This window comes from Podarcis pityusensis, assembly GCF_964106645.2.
Source record: "Podarcis pityusensis genome assembly, chromosome: 2".
NCBI classification, from domain to species: Eukaryota; Metazoa; Chordata; class Lepidosauria; order Squamata; family Lacertidae; genus Podarcis; species Podarcis pityusensis.
Window position 1 is genome coordinate 103,723,105 of NC_138029.1, and position 18,007 is coordinate 103,741,111.

Here is an 18,007-nt window from a genome sequence, read left to right on the forward strand (position 1 = left end):
TCTAAACCCCATGTGTTTGTCTTTATCAAACGGTGTGCATGAGTAATGGCAAAAGGGTCAGTGCAGGGTATGAAGTCCCAGAATATGCTTCAGGATAAGGGCCCCTCACCCCAGCTCACTGAAGGAGCACAGCAGGATCCAGGAAAAGGAGAGAAAGTTCCAGTGCCTAGTTCCATTTTGAAGTTCATAATAATAAATGCTATTTGTAACCTACACGTACATAATATATATTCATAAATACTGGACCACAAAAAACAAGGCATTTTGTTCCATGGCTCATTTTTTTATTTTAGACACAGAGTTTGGGGGTGAAGGATTCAGTTTAAGAGAGCAGAGACTTAAACTTAGGTTTCACTTTAAATTAGGCTATTTTTAAAGAGCATGCATGAAATAGGAAAATGTTAAAACCTCATTTTAATAAAAATCAGTTTTGCTTTAAAAAAAATGTGTTTTATCCGTCATGGTGGCATCACCCAATTTTTATATTGAAATGTTTTGACTCTCACTGACATGAACAGTAAAATCACAAGGGCTAGATTGCTGGTGATTAGAATGCTTCAAAATGATGGGGAGGTTGGAATCCTGTTTTGATTTGTACTTAGGATAGTAGTCCAGCATTTGAGGCAAGAGACCCTGTTCACATAAATGGAAAGGAAGAAGTAGTGTCTAAGAACTGAATCTGTACTCATCGTCTACCCTTTGAGCTCTTTATATGAAGGGTGCACTTGTCTAAATTTTGTTCAGGCTGAGGAAACGCTCCCTGTGACTTCGCTGCCCTAGATCAAGACAATTTCACTGGCAAACCAACCTGCCGGCACACTGTGCCTCTTGTGATGTCATCCTTCTTAGAACTATAACTGAACAATGATGTAACAGGTCCGCCATAAGAAAATCTCTTTTGGCAGATCAACTGAGGTTTCTTCTGGCCTTCCTGGGAATTGGTTCAGTTTGTTCCAAACAATGTTTGAAGTAGAGACTGAGCAAAAGGATGTGACAGATGATGGTCTAGATAACCAAAAAGTGCCAAAGGAGGCTTCAAAGCTGGCGGAACTGTCTTTGGAGCCTTGGACTGATGTCAAGACTCCATTTCAAGAACATCAAGGCCAGTCTTATCCTGCTAAGCAGTCCAATAATGCAGACGTCTGCAGTTGGCCAAAACACTGGCACTGCCAGCAGATACGGCCTTCTTCACGACAAGCCAATGAGGTTGGAAAGGGGCATGGCTGGCCAGATTATGGAGGACTTATCCAGCCACAACCTAGTTCTCTACATGTGGGAGGATGCATTTGTGAATCATATGTTACAAGCTGCTGTAAAAAAGCAGAGAAAACTCACCCAGTGTTTCACATCCATGGAAACCAGAAGCCCAAGTTCAAGGCAAAAATGGAAAGCCAACGATTTCAAAAGAGAAGCTTCAAAACCAGATGTCAGAAAGGCCCTGCTCAATATAACCAATACACTTGCTCAACGTAGCTGTCGATTTTGCCCACTTTCTAACTTTGGAAGAAGTAAGAAACCAAGAATTGGGATCAAAGCTAGGAGCTTGAGAAAGCATTGAAAGCCAGCACTCAACAAAGTCTGGGGAGGCCTTGGTAAGACACGCATTTCTCTGCATGAGCAATTCTCCCTCCTGAATTTTGAAGCCAAAACTGAATGTTTAAGAAATAGTCAGTGTAAGCTACATCAGTGGTAAGGATTTTTTCCAAGGCTGCTCCACTACATTCAACTTAATTTCACAATAAAGTTTTAACTGTAAAACTAATAATATTGGAAGGGTTTTAAAAGAATCCTAACAATTCAAGAGTAATTTATTTGATTATTATCTTGCCATTTCAATACAGAATAATTCCATATTCTCTGCACCTCCATTCCCTCTCCCCCCCCCCCCTCTGTGGAGCTTAGCTCTGGTGGTTAGAGCATGGTGCTGATAACACCAAGGTTGCAGGTTCAATCCCCATATGGGACAGCTGAATATTCCTGCATTGCAAGGGGTTGGACTAGATGATCCTCAGGGTCTCTTCCAAGTCTACAATTCTATGAAATGCCTCCACATATTCCTATCATCATCTCCTGCTTGGATTTCTAAACAGATTTTGGGGGGGAGCACAAGAATCTCTTATAAGCCCCTGTAGTGCGTGCAGAAGCATCGCTCACTAGTTCCACTCACTGTGCACAACATAAGGCATTTTTTTAAAAAAAATATAATAACCCCCTCCCCATAAGAAATACAAAAATGTCCCAAACCAAGGGTTTTTTATTCATTATGAGTGGCTGTAGAGTTCTTCCAACACCAACAAAAATGTATGCAACTCTAGCAGAATAAGTCTCAACCCTCTTGTCACCATCATTTGTCAAGGAGCCTGCTCCCTCTGCAACAGCAAGGAGGCTAAGACACATCACCTGAACTTTGCAGAAACCCAGAAGACAATGGTCTCCTTAAGTTTCCTTCTAGCAGGAAGAGAAATGTCTCAAGTTTCTTCCATAAGATAAGCACTTTGCAAGTATCACTATTCTGTGAATATGCTAAACCTGAGAAATTCAGGCTCTTGTTTGAATGGATACTGACTGGCTTTTCCCCATGCTAGCCCCCTCACCCCCCACCCCAGGACATCCCAGAACATAAAAACAACTAGTTTTGAACAAAAGCTCTGTCAATTCCTGCCCAAACTGAGCCCACACTGTTGGCATGCTAAGAAATACAGGTCCTCACTGGAACTGATTTTTGGATTTCTACCCAGCATAAGGTTTGTTAGAAAACACTGTTTGTTTTCTTTCAATGCAACTTTGCTCTTGAATCTCCAACAATCATATTAAATGACCAATCATCTAGACCTTGTCAGAACAATTTAAGAATGCGACATTCAAATCAGTTAGTACACATTAGGGTCAAGAGCATGTGTAAAAGAAGCACCTCTCAGTGCTCCTACTTCCCAGGGCGGGCAGAGGCCTGACAGTCTACATATTGTAATTAACAAAGAGCCTAAATCTGCTACTCTCTAAACATAACACTGAGAAAACCTTGGGTTTGTTGGTGATTCCAGTCTTCTGATTTAAAAAAAAAAAAACCTATAAAAATCTTCACACACCACTGCAAGGGAACCACCCTTTTCCAGCACATTTACAAGCTGTACTTTTCCATGTATAAGACTATGTTTTTTTCTTTAAAAATAATGCTTAAAAGTGGGGGTTGTCTTATACATGAGTAGTGCCTAGGGTGGACATTTGATTGGTTACTGCTGAGGCTGTCAGCGGCTGTGGTGCGTGTTATTGGTTGCTGTGTCAATGGGTGGTGTTGATTGGCTGATGCTCCGGCAGTTGTGCAGGTGATTGGCATCTTCTGCCAGCGATGGGACAGACGGGAGGTGGATTTAGCAACGTGTGTGGGTGAGCGATTTTCGGCAATCCCCACCCACCCAAAAAAACTCAACAACCCTGGGTAATCCTCCTCAAAAAAGCTAAACAACTCTGTGCCATCTCCCCCCGTTTTCTTAAATTTGAGTCCCCCAAAATAGGGGGCATCTTATACATGGGGGCGCCTTATAGACAGAAAAGTACAGTATGTGCAGGCTTCTCTCCCTATTCTTATACAAACCTAAACAGGTACAAAGTTGTGTGGCAAACCACTGCCTGCTGAATAGACAGGAGCCCATTAGCAGATCTTAGCTGTCCCCTCTGCACTGTGCTGTCATGTTAACAAGGGGCAGAACAAGAAGGCTGGAAGTGGACCTTGGTAAGTTACATAATAGTGCCTTCCCTAGAAAGCATCTCTCTCAAATGTCCTTCAGTGTAAGGAAAATACAGCCTTTGGCAGATTTCTGACAGAGAAATTGAAGGGGCTGTGAGGTGTTTGAGTGAGTACCGTTTTCCAAGGTCAAACACGCAAGTCAGCCCAGTTTAAAACACACATTCAAAACCTCATTTATTCTAGAGAGAGAGATGGAATTTACATGCTCTCTGTTGTAACTCATTGCACACTGCTCTCTTTTTACTGCATTTTATAATTTTTCGTTGCAGGCGGCATCCAACGAAACAGTTCCACTGTCGGCTGCGCAAAGGAACTTTCTCTCCCTCTCCTCTCGTCCCCGCTAAATCTGTTCCGGAGCGTTGAAGGAACCCACAGAACATATTTAGGGAGAGTGAAGGGAAAAACACTCGAAAAGTGCTTGGACTAGTAGAAACTGTTTAGTTGGAAAACACCCCCTTTTTTCCAGAATGTGGGGGACCGAGAGTCATTTTGTGAATAAATTCTAATCATTATCAAGATTTCCCAGATTTATCAAACCATTAACAAGGTCTTTTACACCTCCACCTTGTGGTTATCTGAAACTTACTGCTGTTTATAAAACAGATTCTCAGCCATGGCAGCCCAATAACACAAGTGTTTGTCCAAAGGAACAAAGTATCCCCAGTACTACCTCAACAGCTGTAATAAGTTACTATCTTATTAAGTACAGTGTTACCTCGAGTTACATATGCTTCAGATTACATACGCTTCAGGTTACAGACTCCGCTAACCCAGAAATAGTACCTCGGGTTAAGAACTTTGCTTCAGGATAAGAACAGAAATCGTGCTCCGGTGACGCGGCAGCAGCGGGAGGCGCCATTAGCTAAGTGGTGCTTCAGGTTAAGAACAGTTTCAGGTTAAGAACAGACCTCTGGAACGAATTAAGTACTTAACCTGAGGTACCACTGTGTACAGTTGATTTGTTCAGAGCGAAGGCACTTACTAGCTAACACCTATTTACCTCAGTCAATATTCCCTATTTTACCTGTGAGTTTGAACTGAATTTTGAAATTCATAAAATGTTTCTATTTTTGAAATTAGATGCTGAGCAGCCATAAAAACAAACACTTGCAGACAAGCTCTGTATACACCACTCTGTCTGGATCTTTACATAAGACAGAGGCCCCAACCTTTGTTTTTTTAATAAAAAAAAGAGGAATTACTGTCTACAGAGGACTAAAAAAATGATGGTAGGAAATGTGATGGTAGGAAACTTAGAACAATTAAGTAACCACATAAATTTTAACTACATAAGAATGCCCCAGCCCAACTGCGTTCTGATTCAAAAATAAAATAAAATAAAACCTGCCCATCTACATTTGTGAATGGTCTCCTGGCTGTGCAAGAATTTACGTATCTTGTCACCCATAATCACCCATTGCAGTGGAAAGGACATTGGATAGAGCAAGACCATAGGGGCCAAGGTCCCTTTGGCCTCCCCCCAATAAAATATTTGAGGCGTCTGGATCCCCCTAAAGTTGATGGGCATTGTCATTCAAATGGTGTGGGTGTGCCGCGTCTTATGATCAATTATGTGGGGCGGGGCTTACCTCCTCCCACCCAATATTTTATTCAAGATGGCACCCCTGGGTAAGACAGAAGGTGGATTTGTGCTCCTTGAGGAAGAAGGACAGGATACAAATTCAATAACTAATAACAACAATTTAGTAAAACAACAATATTAACATGTTCCAGGGAAGCTACAATCCCCACAAGGAAGATCACACCTGCTTTATTACAGTGCTAAAATACTGCATTTACAAATGTGTCTATGGCTTTCGTGTTTCTGACCTTCCACCACCATGTTTCATCATCCCTTTTGCCTAACAACGAGAAGAGGTTGGTATCTAACCTCTTGCACCAAAAAGTTAGCCCTCTAAATATAACTCACCTTGAAGAAAACTGATATGAATCCTGTACAGAAAGTATTTATACCCATCTGAAATCTTTTCATATTATCACTATTATTACTACTACTACTATATTTATCAAACAGGCCCAAATATGTCTTCCTCGTAATTCGACACAATTTAAAATGCCCCAAATTAGTCATTCTGCATGCTTAGTTGAACATTCTGCATGCTTAGCTGAACATTTTTAAAGAAGCTCCATCGCCTTTTGACCACCTCCACCCCTTTGGAAATAAAGTCAAAACTGCAACATAAAATCCTAAGCGTTAAGGAAAAGCCTTCCTTTATATGGCTTTTCGAGGGAGAAAAAGCATCAAATCACTTCTTAATGACCTTGCTGTGATATGTTATCTCACATTGCCATCTGCAAGAGAATCTTCTGTTACCCATTATTAATTTTTCCTGGCAACCGCCTAACGCCACTACAGAATTATTTCTCAGCAGGTAAAGCGCAGGGAGCTTTCTGTCTCCTCCAATTCCAAGCAGAGTCAAGGGGGGGGCAGCAGTTGGGGGGGGTGGAAGCAAACAGACGAAGTAAGTAAATTAGTGGCTGTATTGAAAGGGTCAGCCCCCCTGCCCCCTCTACCTTCCCACACGCAGAACCTTAGAAGTTTCACAAATGCGCCCAAGCAAAGGAATTCTCAAGCTCCAACTGGTAGCATGGCCTCTGTCCTCAGTTCACCCTGCTGTAATTAGGTGGTGTGGCATATGGTACCGCTAGTCAACCTCTGAAGAGAAAATAATGTGACCTTAATGGGGTTTGCTGTGGCTTCAATTTACGCTTTTCTGTGCACTGCAAAAATGGAGCTTCTTCTCACTTCACTTAATCTACAAAGCTAATAACGCACACAAATACACACACAAACAGAAAACCCCGGAATACAGCATTGCTTCTTATACAGTTCTCCACATGTAATGTAAGAGATTCTGCGTCTGAGGGGGTGGGCAGAGAAAGAGAGGTGGCGGGGGATGTTTTCAGAGATCACGGCGTACCTCTCAGCCACGCAAGTGCCCAAATTAGAATACCAGATAAATATTTCACAAAGGAGGTCCCAGGGACGCTTACGATCAAGGCAATGTTCTGAAATGAAGGAACAGCACATTATGCTCTACGGATATTAAGGCTCCATACCCAGGGAAGGTGGAAGTGTGGATGCTGCCACAGGAAAGCAGGTGTAAGGAACCTTCCTGCCTGGCCCTTGAGACATGCCCTGGACCCCAGCCCCTTACCAGCTCTGCTCTGCGTCCTTCCCAGAGTTCCTCTGTCTGCCTGGACTGTGGCCTCAAATTGTGATGATGCCTTCTATTTGCAGGGCTGGAATCCAGCCTGCTGTACAAATGTAAGAGGAACATCCATTGGGGGTACTTAGCTGGGGAGCTAGAGCCATTGTCTTATGTAGAGAATGGTTTGTCCAATTCAGCAGGCTCCCTCTACTACAAAAGGTAAAGCACCCCTGGACGGTTGAGTACAGTCAAAGGTGACTCTGGGATTGCAGCGCTCATCTCCCTTCAGGCCAAGGGAGCCGATGTTTGTCCACAGACAGCTTTCCGGGTTATGCGGCCAGCATGACTAAACCGCTTCTGGAACACAGTGACTGAAACGAGAGCACACGGAAATGCTGTTTACCTTCCCATTGCAACGGTACCTATTTATCTACTTGCACTGGCGTGCTTTTGAACTGCTAGTTTGGCAGAAGCTGGGACAGAGCGACAGGAGCTCACTCCATTGCAGGGATTCGAACCACCGACCTTCTACTACAAACTTCCATTTCATAGATATTGCATCACAGGCTTGGTTGGGAGCCATGAGCACTACTGAAACCACACTTAAATTATTTAACTAACCTTTTGTAGGATTAGAAAGGGCTGGGCCCTTCATTTGCCAAATAGTAAGCAATCATAGAATCATAGAACCACGGAGTTGGAAGAGACCCCAAGGGTAATCCAGTCCAACCCCCTGTAATGCAGGAATCTTTTACCCAATGTGGAGCTTGAACCCACAACCCTGGGATTATAAATCTCATGCTTTACCAGCTGAGCTACGTCAGCAGCAGTAATGGTGGTGATGCTGGCAGGAACTTCAGTCACCGTCAGTATATTTATGTGCTGCACTTTCCAGAAATGCAATTGCACTCAAAGATGTCCACAGAGAGCAAGTCTACAAAAATAGTACGTAATCACATTATGTAATGAAATCTATCACATCACTGCAGCAAAACATGAACAGTTTGACAAATTAACAATTCATTTAAATTATTATTATTATTATTATTATTATTATTATTATTACTATTATTAAAATTTATACACCACCCTTCATACGAAGATCTCAGGACAGCTCACAAGTTAAAAATACAGGATAAAAGCACAAAATACCATATTTTTCGCTCTATAAGACATACCAGACCACAAGAAGCACCTAATTTTTGGAGGAGGAAAAGAAAAAAAATATCTGAATCTCAGAAGCCAGAACAACAAGAGGGATCGCTGTGCAGTGAAAGCCGCAATCCCTCTTGCTGTTCTGGCTTCTGGGATAGCTGCGCAGCCTGCATTCGCTCCATAAGACGCACACACATTTCCCCTTACTTTTTAGGAGGGAAAAAGTGTGTCTTATAGAGCAAAAAATACGGTAAATAGTTAAAACAAAAAGAAAACAATAACACCCCTCCCACGTAAAAAAAGAAGTGAGCATAACACATATCATAGGCAAGTCTTCCCCAACCTGATGCTCTCCAGGTGCTATGGGACTCCAATTCCCATGAGCCTCAGCAAGCACAGCCAACAGTGAGGAATAAGAGGACATGTCATTCGAAACTTCTGGGGGGCACTAGGATGGGAAAGGCTCCAAAGGTCAAATGACAACATTCAGCATCCACAAATTTCAAAGCTGCACTCAACAATCCCTCTTCCAGTTCCTCCAAGAGCCGCTTTCTTACAAAGGTTGAGGGCAGTGAAGCCCCCCCCCACCCCAAGACAAGCACAGGGTCTCTCTCCCCTCCTAGAGCCAGACTGCAAGGAGATCATGGGTCTTTGGGGAGAGATCCAGCGGTTCTTTCTCCCTCCCACTCAGGTCTCCAGATGTTCAGAGCTCCCTGGATAGAGTTGCCCCTCTTCCTCTCATAGAATTTAAGACATCACTAAAACTTACATTAATACTTAAAAGTTATGACCTGAACCATTATAAAAAGGACATTATAAAAAGAAATGGCTCCAGAGACTCTGCGCGTATGTCTTCTTGGAAGGACACATCATTAGTTTCATCCAGTACAAGAGATATGAGAAATTAACCCGACATCACATTATCGTGCTTAGCCAAAAGCCTTCCTCTTATCTGTGGTGCTAAGACTGTAGCCGAACTATTCGACAAGCAAGCAAAATAGAGCTTATATATTTTGCAATCGTAAATGTCAAGAGGGAAGTTGCTTATACAATATAAATTGGGACTAGCTCCAGAGATACCAATGGAGTGATAAATACTACAGGCTCCAGAATGGGCCCATTCTTTCACTATTAGGAGATTCACAAAATGCCCCTTGTTTACTCCAGATTCCTTAAACAAACAACTATTTTATGCTTGCTTTGGTTTTTTGAGACACTCTGCAGACTTGCAATTTGCAAAATCGCTTACTGCCTGCTAATTAACCCTTAACATACTTTCTTTGCCCTTTCATTTGCACCATTAGGAGTAAATAAGACCTAGGGAATTCACTTTAGTTTTCCCAACACAATCTTACTGGAGTATTTTGGGGTTACCACCACCCGTGTAAAAAATAAAGCCGTCATGAGTGCATTTAGATACATACAAATTCAATTTCATGAAGTTTGTTTGATTGGCTGAAGCTCAGTAACAGTTGCATACTAGGCATGCAAAAGGTCCCAGGTTCAAATCCTGGCTAATCTGGAAAAGACTGGGCAGCAGTAGTTCACTGCCACTTACCAGGAGACAGAGTGGCAGGTGGGGGTATACAGGTGAACCAGCAGAGCCCACCCACCACACAACCCCAAATTTGCCATTGATTTGCCACTGTTTCTCCCCCTCCAAGTAAGTGGCAGTGATGTCACTGCCCAGAGGCTACTGCTACAGCTCCATTCCTCCGGACAAGGTATTCCTGAGACTGGGAAAGAATCCAGTCTGAGGCCCCAGACAGCAGATGCCAGCCAGTGAAAGGAAAGCCCAGAGGCTATGTGCTAGTGCAGGGGTCCCCAACCTGCAGCCCACCAAGGCCGTTTAACCGACCCACGATCTGGCCCTGAACCGAGCTTCCTGCTCAGCGAGTCCCTGAGTGACTCTCTTCCGTGGCTCCTGAAATTGCTTCTGCGCATGCCCAGATGCCGGAAATCACATCTGGGCACGTGCAGACGTGATTTCTTGCATCTCGCTGCGCCGGTCCGACCCACGGAGGATCCCACGGGAGTGATCCGGCCTATGTCCGGTAAACCTTGCCATCCCCTGTGCAAGTGCCATGACAAGCGACAATCACAGGCATAGTACTGGACTTGATGCATTGTATTTGATTTATGCATTTATTTGATTCCATCATATTATCTTGAATCTATATGGCAGTAAAAACACCAGCAACAGCAACTATTAAACACAGCTCCATATAGAAAAGACGATTTCAAATCCAACACAGACACAACCAGTGTATGCGTCAACAAAACTCCCTGTGTTAATATGAGTAGTAGCAGCAGGGCAAATTTGGTACTGCAGAAAAGCCATCTTTGACAGATCTTAACTGTGTTGCCAAGCAAGAGTGCAAGATAAGAGCAGGACCAGTCACGACTCACCTCAAATCTATCCTAAAGGCATTTCAATCACTATGCAGCCAGGTATGTGTCGCGGTCTAATCTTTGGTAGCAAAATGACTGCAACTTACCCTCAGAACTGCCCTGCGATGTAGAGACAATACTGAGCTAGGTGAACCAACACAGTCTAACTTGGTATAAGGCAGATTCCTACACTCCTAATGAAACAAGCCCATAGCAACACTATCTAGCTGACGCTCCATTATGTAAAAACCTTGGCTAGAACCAAGGGAACTCAAGGATCTCTCCACCAGAAAGTCACACACAGTTGGGAGTGTCCTTACTCAACAACAGTCTTTGTGGCAGACAATGGAAACTGGCTTGAAGCTTATTCTGCTTGATATGTTGCCTCTGGCAGTAGAGACATAAAGGACAAAACAAAAAACGGCCTTGGAAGACCTCACTGAGCAAAGGCAACAACAGTAACTGCTTTGACGTTAGATATATACACTGTGTGACAGCCAGCAACAGAATTTGTGGAAAGGTGACCATTATTGGATGCTCGCTGCCATCTGTCGGGAAGACGTGGGCTGTTTCTTTCTATACGTTCACTCATGGTATTGAGGCCAGTATTTGTTTCGTGTTCGTTAAAAACTGCGGAAGATGCCAAAATCAAGAGGTATAGTGGGCTCTGGGGAGGCATAGAAGGCATCAGAAATGTATAACCATTTGGCACACTCAGAGAATCGGGCAAATGTGAGTGAGTTTGTATAATACAGAGAAATGCAAGGCTACGTGTCTGGGGAGGAATAATCATCAGCGTAGATATAAAATGGAAAATTGCTACTTAGGAAGCTTTTAACGCTAGGAAAAAAGAAATTACAGCGAGTGTCAGATTGGTGTGCAGAAAGAGTTTGAACGGAACAACAACTTTGGAACCTCTGGGGTCAAGGAAGAGAGAGAGGTAAAGATCGTCATGAATTCTATTATGATGCTTTTTACGAATTCTGAGAAATGCAAAGAAATCAATGAAACCAGGCTGAATACACATCACACATTTCAAGCACACGGTCCTCCTGCCCCCACAAGAATCCTGGGAACTGTAAGAGTTGTTAGAAGTTGCATGAAGCACAGGACAAATGTGGCTGGGGCAACCCAGTAAGATGTGTGGGGTGTAAATAATAAAAATATCATTATGGAATGGGACATCCCTATTTTCATTGGAGAAATGTTGGAGGGTATGTTCTATGCACTCTCATTTATATGCTCTGATCTTGTAAATCTACCACTTTAAATCAGGGGGTGAAAATTCAACCCCTGCATTCTCTTTAATTCTAAGAAGTAAACCACATCTTGCTTCATTCATGTACATTTTCAGCCAGACAGGTAAAGCTATAAAGGGATCTAGTGCTGGGCTGGGGAACCTGTGGCCCTCCAGTTGCTTCCTGCATAATTTCCACAAACACACACACAACACTCCCCTCCTCCTTTCCCAAAGTGTCAGGAGGCGGGACGGGGGGGGGGGAAAGAAATAGGGAGACACAAAGTTTAGGTCAGGCAACCTCCAGATGTTTCTGGCCACAACTCCCATCATCCCTAGCCAATGGCAGTGCTAACTGGGAGTGGAAGGAGTCCAACAACATCTTGAAGCCCAACATCACCCTGAGGGCAGTAGTTTGGGGAAGGCTGGCTCGTTTCCTTGGCAGGGTGCAACATTCCTCCAGCCTTTTGCAGCTTTTATTCTGCAAGGAAAGGGAAAGAGAAGGGTTCCGCCCCCCAATGCTATTAATCTGGTTGTTGCTACAAACATTTAATTCACTTTGCAAAATAGCGCTAACGAACTGCGTGCCCCCCACACAACAACCTCCATGCTTGATGTGCGAGTCACATCTTTCTTAAATAAAGCAGCCAGGCTCTCCTCAGGCCTCATTCACTCTTGCCCAACACAGAGCTGCTGTTCAGTTAAATAGCTGTACATAAATGGGGGTTTTGCACACACCAAAGCCCTCGGCCAGGAACATTGCCAAGCAAGTCTGTCGACAATAGTGGGCTTCTCCTTTTGAAAGGCGATTGGTAGGGCTGGAGTTTTAATTATAGCAGGACTTTGCACACCCACACCTGAGTGAAAAAAGCACCCCAAATGTACTCTGTTACCCTTGGAAAGTCTCCGTTATATAACTTACTCTGAAGACTGGCATGGCCTACTCAGCTGGCAAAAGGGTCCTGGCTGCTCCAAACAGGCAGTTTCTGGGACTTCAGGAATGGGTGGCCGTTGCAATGTGCATCATGTATACTAGGCTTTTTAAAAGCTGGGCAAAGCTTTGCAAAACCCCCAAATTTTCCTTCCCAAACCCCTTTCTTTTCTTTTCAGGCATTACAATTTCTGCTTCTGCAGTTGTTCTTCCCGTTTCATTGTGCGATGTAACACTATTCCTATACCACTCTGCATCTAGCGTGCCTACTATAAATAGGTTCTATTCACTCCCTACAGCACTATATTTTTCTAATAATAATAAAAAGATCCTCCAGGAAACCTACTCAGGTTCTCCCCCCCCCCCAAATACGGCAAAAAGAAAGCAGCTTTAAACGTCAAAGCCATCAGCATGGTTCTTGTAAAACACCATTCCATTTCAAAAAGCAGGATTTCTTGAAATAAATCAGTGTTGTTGTCTCCTAACTCATTCGCTGCCTTTGGAGGGGTTTCAACGATAAAAGAAGGAGTGGAAGGCTGCAATCCTATATCCATTTTCTAGGGAGTAAGCCCCGCTGAATTGAGAGATTCTTACTTCTGACAAGACATGCATAGGATCACGCAGCGACTGAATTATATAAATACAAGTAAAAACGGACATTTTCACCATTTCTTTTATTTCGTTTTTCAGGCATAATTGCAGGAGGAGACTTCTCAGCAGAAGCGTGCAATGCCAAACACGGCTTCCTTCCTTCTCCCTCTATTTGTTTTTAGCTTTCTAGCTATTGAGCAGATTTTTATACTTTCTGTTGCCCTAGCATTCTGCACACAGAGCTATGTCTCAGCCTCAGACTGGAATGGGAAGTAGTAGTTCAATTATTTGTGCATGTTATTTTTAACCTTGCCGTCTATATTTTGCAAATAAGCTGAATGAAGCCAATTCCACTTCAACGCTGCAACCTTGAATTCAGCTTCTCTTTCGGTCCTCAGTAAAAGAAACCCTGCTTTGATGCGACGAGATGCAGTGAAAGCTCCTGACAGTTCAATCTTCTCCAAAGGCGACCAAGGTAACACCTGTGGCTCACTCCGACTGTTTACCTAGCACCAGCCTGGTTTGCATTGGACGAGAGTGGTTTGATTAGAAACTGATTTTTAAAATAGTTGAAACGCACTGGGGAAGCAAAATGGCACTTGACCTAAGCAAGGTTAATTCTCAACCCTGTGGTCAAGTCAATAACAGCCTCTGCTCTGTACTTCCCTTAAATAACATTGTGCCAAGTGAAGTGTTATGCAACCAGTACTGTATATACAAGGTATGCAAAAGAACAGTTTGTTCCCTTGAGAGAGTATCTATCATACACAGCACAACCAGAGGAGATAAGGCTTAAGTGAGCAGGTGTGAAATTACTCTATGTTTGCTGGAACCAGAGGGTTCATCACTCTCCAGGGACAGATAACAGCTTGCTGTTCGAGGAGAGAGGAGTTGGGGAGGGGAAGGGAAGTGCCAGGGTAAAAAGGAGATCATATGGTGAAAGCATTAGAACACCGGCAATTCCCAGCACAATATTTTGCAGGGGCTTTGACTGAGCCTTATACCCAAAAGCAACATAAAAAACCTTTTGTGGATTCCTTCCTCCATCTTTTCTATTTTAATTTGCATTCTGCCCCACAAATGGGGAAGATGGTGAAAAATATTTTCTGTTTCACGTTATGCCTGCCCTCATGTTCTTCACAGTTTGTCTCCTGGTCATGTTGTGCGCCTACCTGTAGACAGTGCACCTTCTCCGAAATTAGCATTAAAGCTAAGAGAAACTCTTTCAGATGGTGAGGGGCAGGAACATGGGAAGCAACCTTCAGACCATTGGTTCGCCTAGCTCATCAGCTGTTCCTAACTAGATGTTGTTGGACTACATCTCCCATCATCTTGACCATTGGCCATGCTGGCTGGGGTCCAATCCCTTGGGTCTCCTTATTTCACAGGACAAGGGATAGCAAAGGGATGGGTTCAGTCCTTGCTGCAAATGGTGCTGAATATTGGCACGCATGTGCCATCCATAAATTGTCAAGATACTATTCTAGATCTACTGCAACAAATTTCAAGAAACACCATCAATTCGGGGTGGGTGTCCATCAGAAAGAGAGGACTGGTCCTGGACACTGGTCCACAGATGGCACTCCCACTATAAGGAAAAAGAGATCTGAACTAATTGCACTGAGTGCTTAAATATCTTGCATGACAGATCAAACCTTCTAAAGAAATAGTTGCCTATAGTAGATCACTGCCATACAGAAAGCCCAACATTACCATGTCTAGCACTCCCCATTCCTAAATGGCTGTAGGAATGTGACCAGATTTCAAGATTCTAATATCTAGCATGCCTGACAATATAAATGGATTTTTCAGAAAAACATGATCAATGAATTAATACAAAAACAACTGACACTACAGTATTAGGGCTGAGCCAAAGCAGTGATAGGTGCTTTTCACAAACACTTTCACACACACACCTGAGAGGAAAAAAGCAGTGGTTTTTCAGGACACCTTTAAACAGGGTGGAAGTATTGGCAGCCACCCTGTCGCCCATGCAGAGTGCGCGCAAAGCATTTCCCTCATTCTGACCTGGCTCTGTAATGCTGCATAATCTGATTGGCTATGTGATGTCACACAGATAGCCCATTTTGAGTGGGAACAGGAAGCCATCTTGAACACTTCCCTTTTGTGAACCAGAGCATTGTTTGGGGAAGGCTCAGTGGTAGTCCTGGGTCTTGGTCCAATCCCTCAAGTCTCCTGTTAAGAGCTGGAGAGAGCTCCTGTCTCAAACTCTGGAGAGCTTCTACCATTCACTGTAAGCAATAGGTAGACCCAGGCAGTTTCCTATGCTGCTACTGTTGAAAGGTTATTTCAGGTTCTGTTTTGCTGTTTTGTTTCTAAGGGGATTTCTAATGATTGCAAACGGATAAAATACTAAAGGAAAAGAAATCAATACCAAAATAGTTTGCTAATGATATTGAGCAACCATACCCTACAGAGTGTTTTCAGCTCATTTGAAGAGAAGGGAATGAATACTGGCCTTTCAGAACCTCAGATGAAGCAAGCAAGAGTGAGAAAGACAGGATGCTGGAGGGCACCAATATAAATTTCGTAACTAAAAGAAATTCCCTCCTAATTAAGCCAAAGTAAGCTTCTGGTGATCTTCTTGGAACTCTCTTGAGAAGATAGGGGAGGAGTGAGGGGAACTTACTAAATAAAAATTCTACACCTAAAGGCTATTTCTAATAAATCACAAAGCAAAGATCTTGTACGGGGAAATTATCTCCCACGTCCACCCAATTAAGCCTTAGAATGTCGATAATTTAACAGTAGAGGTTACTCCATTGCTGCTGCAAAGCCACAGCAGCAAATGGAATACCGTTTAATATTCAAAAGGCAATAAAATGCCTATAGTAAAATAATAATATGCCATTATTTCAATAATAATCTCAATTTAATTAGCATACTGCAATTGCAGGATATTCATTTTACTACTAGGCCAAAACAATTAGCCCATTATTTAGTAACAACAATATCCTATTATGCTGAAAAGAAAGTAGGATTAATACAGTGATGAACCATCTGTCCACAAAAAAAACCAAAAATAAAGTGGCAGATTAAACTTATCCAATAGCTCCATTGCATTCAAATGGTAAAAGCTTCCCCCCCCCAAAAAGCGCTCATTCCCCCACAAATATTATGCATACTTCCCACCCCAATATAGCTGCCCAGATAGGTCCTAGTTAGTTTGTTGGTTAAAAAACGCCCCACCACATTCTGCCCCCTCCCATGAACATAGCAGTGCCTGGCCCTAAATTAAAGACATCAAACTTTTGAAATGCTATCTGAGTGAGAACCATGGGGTTGTTGCACAAAATTCGCACAATGGCTTTTATTTAGCATTTGTATATTTGGCCTTCCACAGGAAGGCACCAATCTGTTAACACAATCACACAACATTTCTATATAAAATAGCAAGTTCCAAATATTTTCTTCTTCTTTGCAACAGTCTGGCATAACAAAGAAAGAAGCCCAAGATGAGACTATGGAGTAAAGTGACAAGACAATGCCAGATAGATAGATAGATAGATAGATGATAGATAGATAGATAGATAGATAGATACAGTGGTGCCTCGCAAGACGAAATTAATCCGTTCCGCGAGAGTCTTCGTCTAGCGGTTTTTTCGTCTTGCGAAGCAACCCTATTAGCGGCTTAACGGATTAGCGCTATTAGCGGTTTAGCGGCTATTAAAGGCTTAAAGGCTTAGGGGATTAGCTGCTAAAAGGCTATTAAAGGCTATTAAAGGCTTAGCAGATTAGATAAAGGGGGGGGAAAGCGAAAAAAAAATCTCTAGACTCGCAAGACATTTTCGTCTTGCGAAGCAAGCCCATAGGGAAATTCGTCCTGCGAAGCAACTCAAAAACGGAAAACCCTTTCGTCTAGCGGGTTTTCCGTCTTGCGAGGCATTCGTCTTGCGGGGCACCACTGTAGATAGATAGATAGATAGATACAGTGGTACATTGGTTCTCGAACGGCTTGGCTCCTGAACAAATTGGCTCCTGCAAACCTGGAAGTAAGTGTTCCAGTTTGCGAACATTTCTCGGAAGCCGAACACAGCCCCTGGGAGATTAGACTGGCCTCAACCAGAGCCAGGGCCTTTTTGGCCGTGGCACCAGGCTGGTGGATCACTCTTCCACAAGAGACTAGGGCCCTGCGGGATTTGACATCTTTCCGCAGGGCCTGCAAGATGGAGCTGTTCCGCCAGGCCTTTGGTTGGGATTCAGTCTGATTCTTTTGTTTCTGTATAAGAACAAGCATTAAAAAGGCCTCCTAGCCCGCTCACAGGTGCTTTATAAGACCAGTGGTAACAGTTGGCCCTGGAGAATATTAACCACTTTCAAATTTACGCATGGACTGCCATCTGTCCAGATTTTAATTTGCTCTGAACTCATTTTAAGATGTATTTTAACTAACTGATTGCCTGCTTTTATGTTCTTATGTTCTTTGTATACTGTCCTAGTTTCATGATGTTAGCTGACCTGAGCCCGGCTCTGGATGGGGTACTACTACTACTACTACTACTACTACTAATAATAATAATAATTAGCCACGCCTTGGTTTTCGAACGGTTTTGGGAGTCAAATGGACTCCTGGAACGGATTGAGTTCAAGAACCAAGGTACCACTGTAGTCTCTATTGTCAGTATTTTCTATTGAGTTTTATGGCTCCAAGTGAACAGGCAGCAGCAGGACATTTTGGGAGAGGGAAAAACCAGCCCGTTCCCTTCTTCCCCACAAAACTGGAATCACCAGAGATTGTGGGAAAGGCTTGACCCCAACTGCAG

The 18,007-nt window shown here is 43.2% G+C and overlaps 1 protein-coding gene and 1 long non-coding RNA gene across 3 annotated transcripts in view; one reads left to right on the forward strand and one right to left on the reverse strand.

The window, feature by feature from the left end:
* PTPRG (protein tyrosine phosphatase receptor type G) overlaps positions 1–18,007 on the reverse strand; it is a 542,845-nt gene that overhangs the window by 429,539 nt on the left and 95,299 nt on the right. The window lies entirely within an intron of this gene.
* Positions 711–4,263, forward strand: LOC308471669. Its single transcript, XR_013983051.1, has 2 exons — positions 711–1,592; positions 4,015–4,263. It is a non-coding gene; the product is annotated as an uncharacterized lncRNA (long non-coding RNA).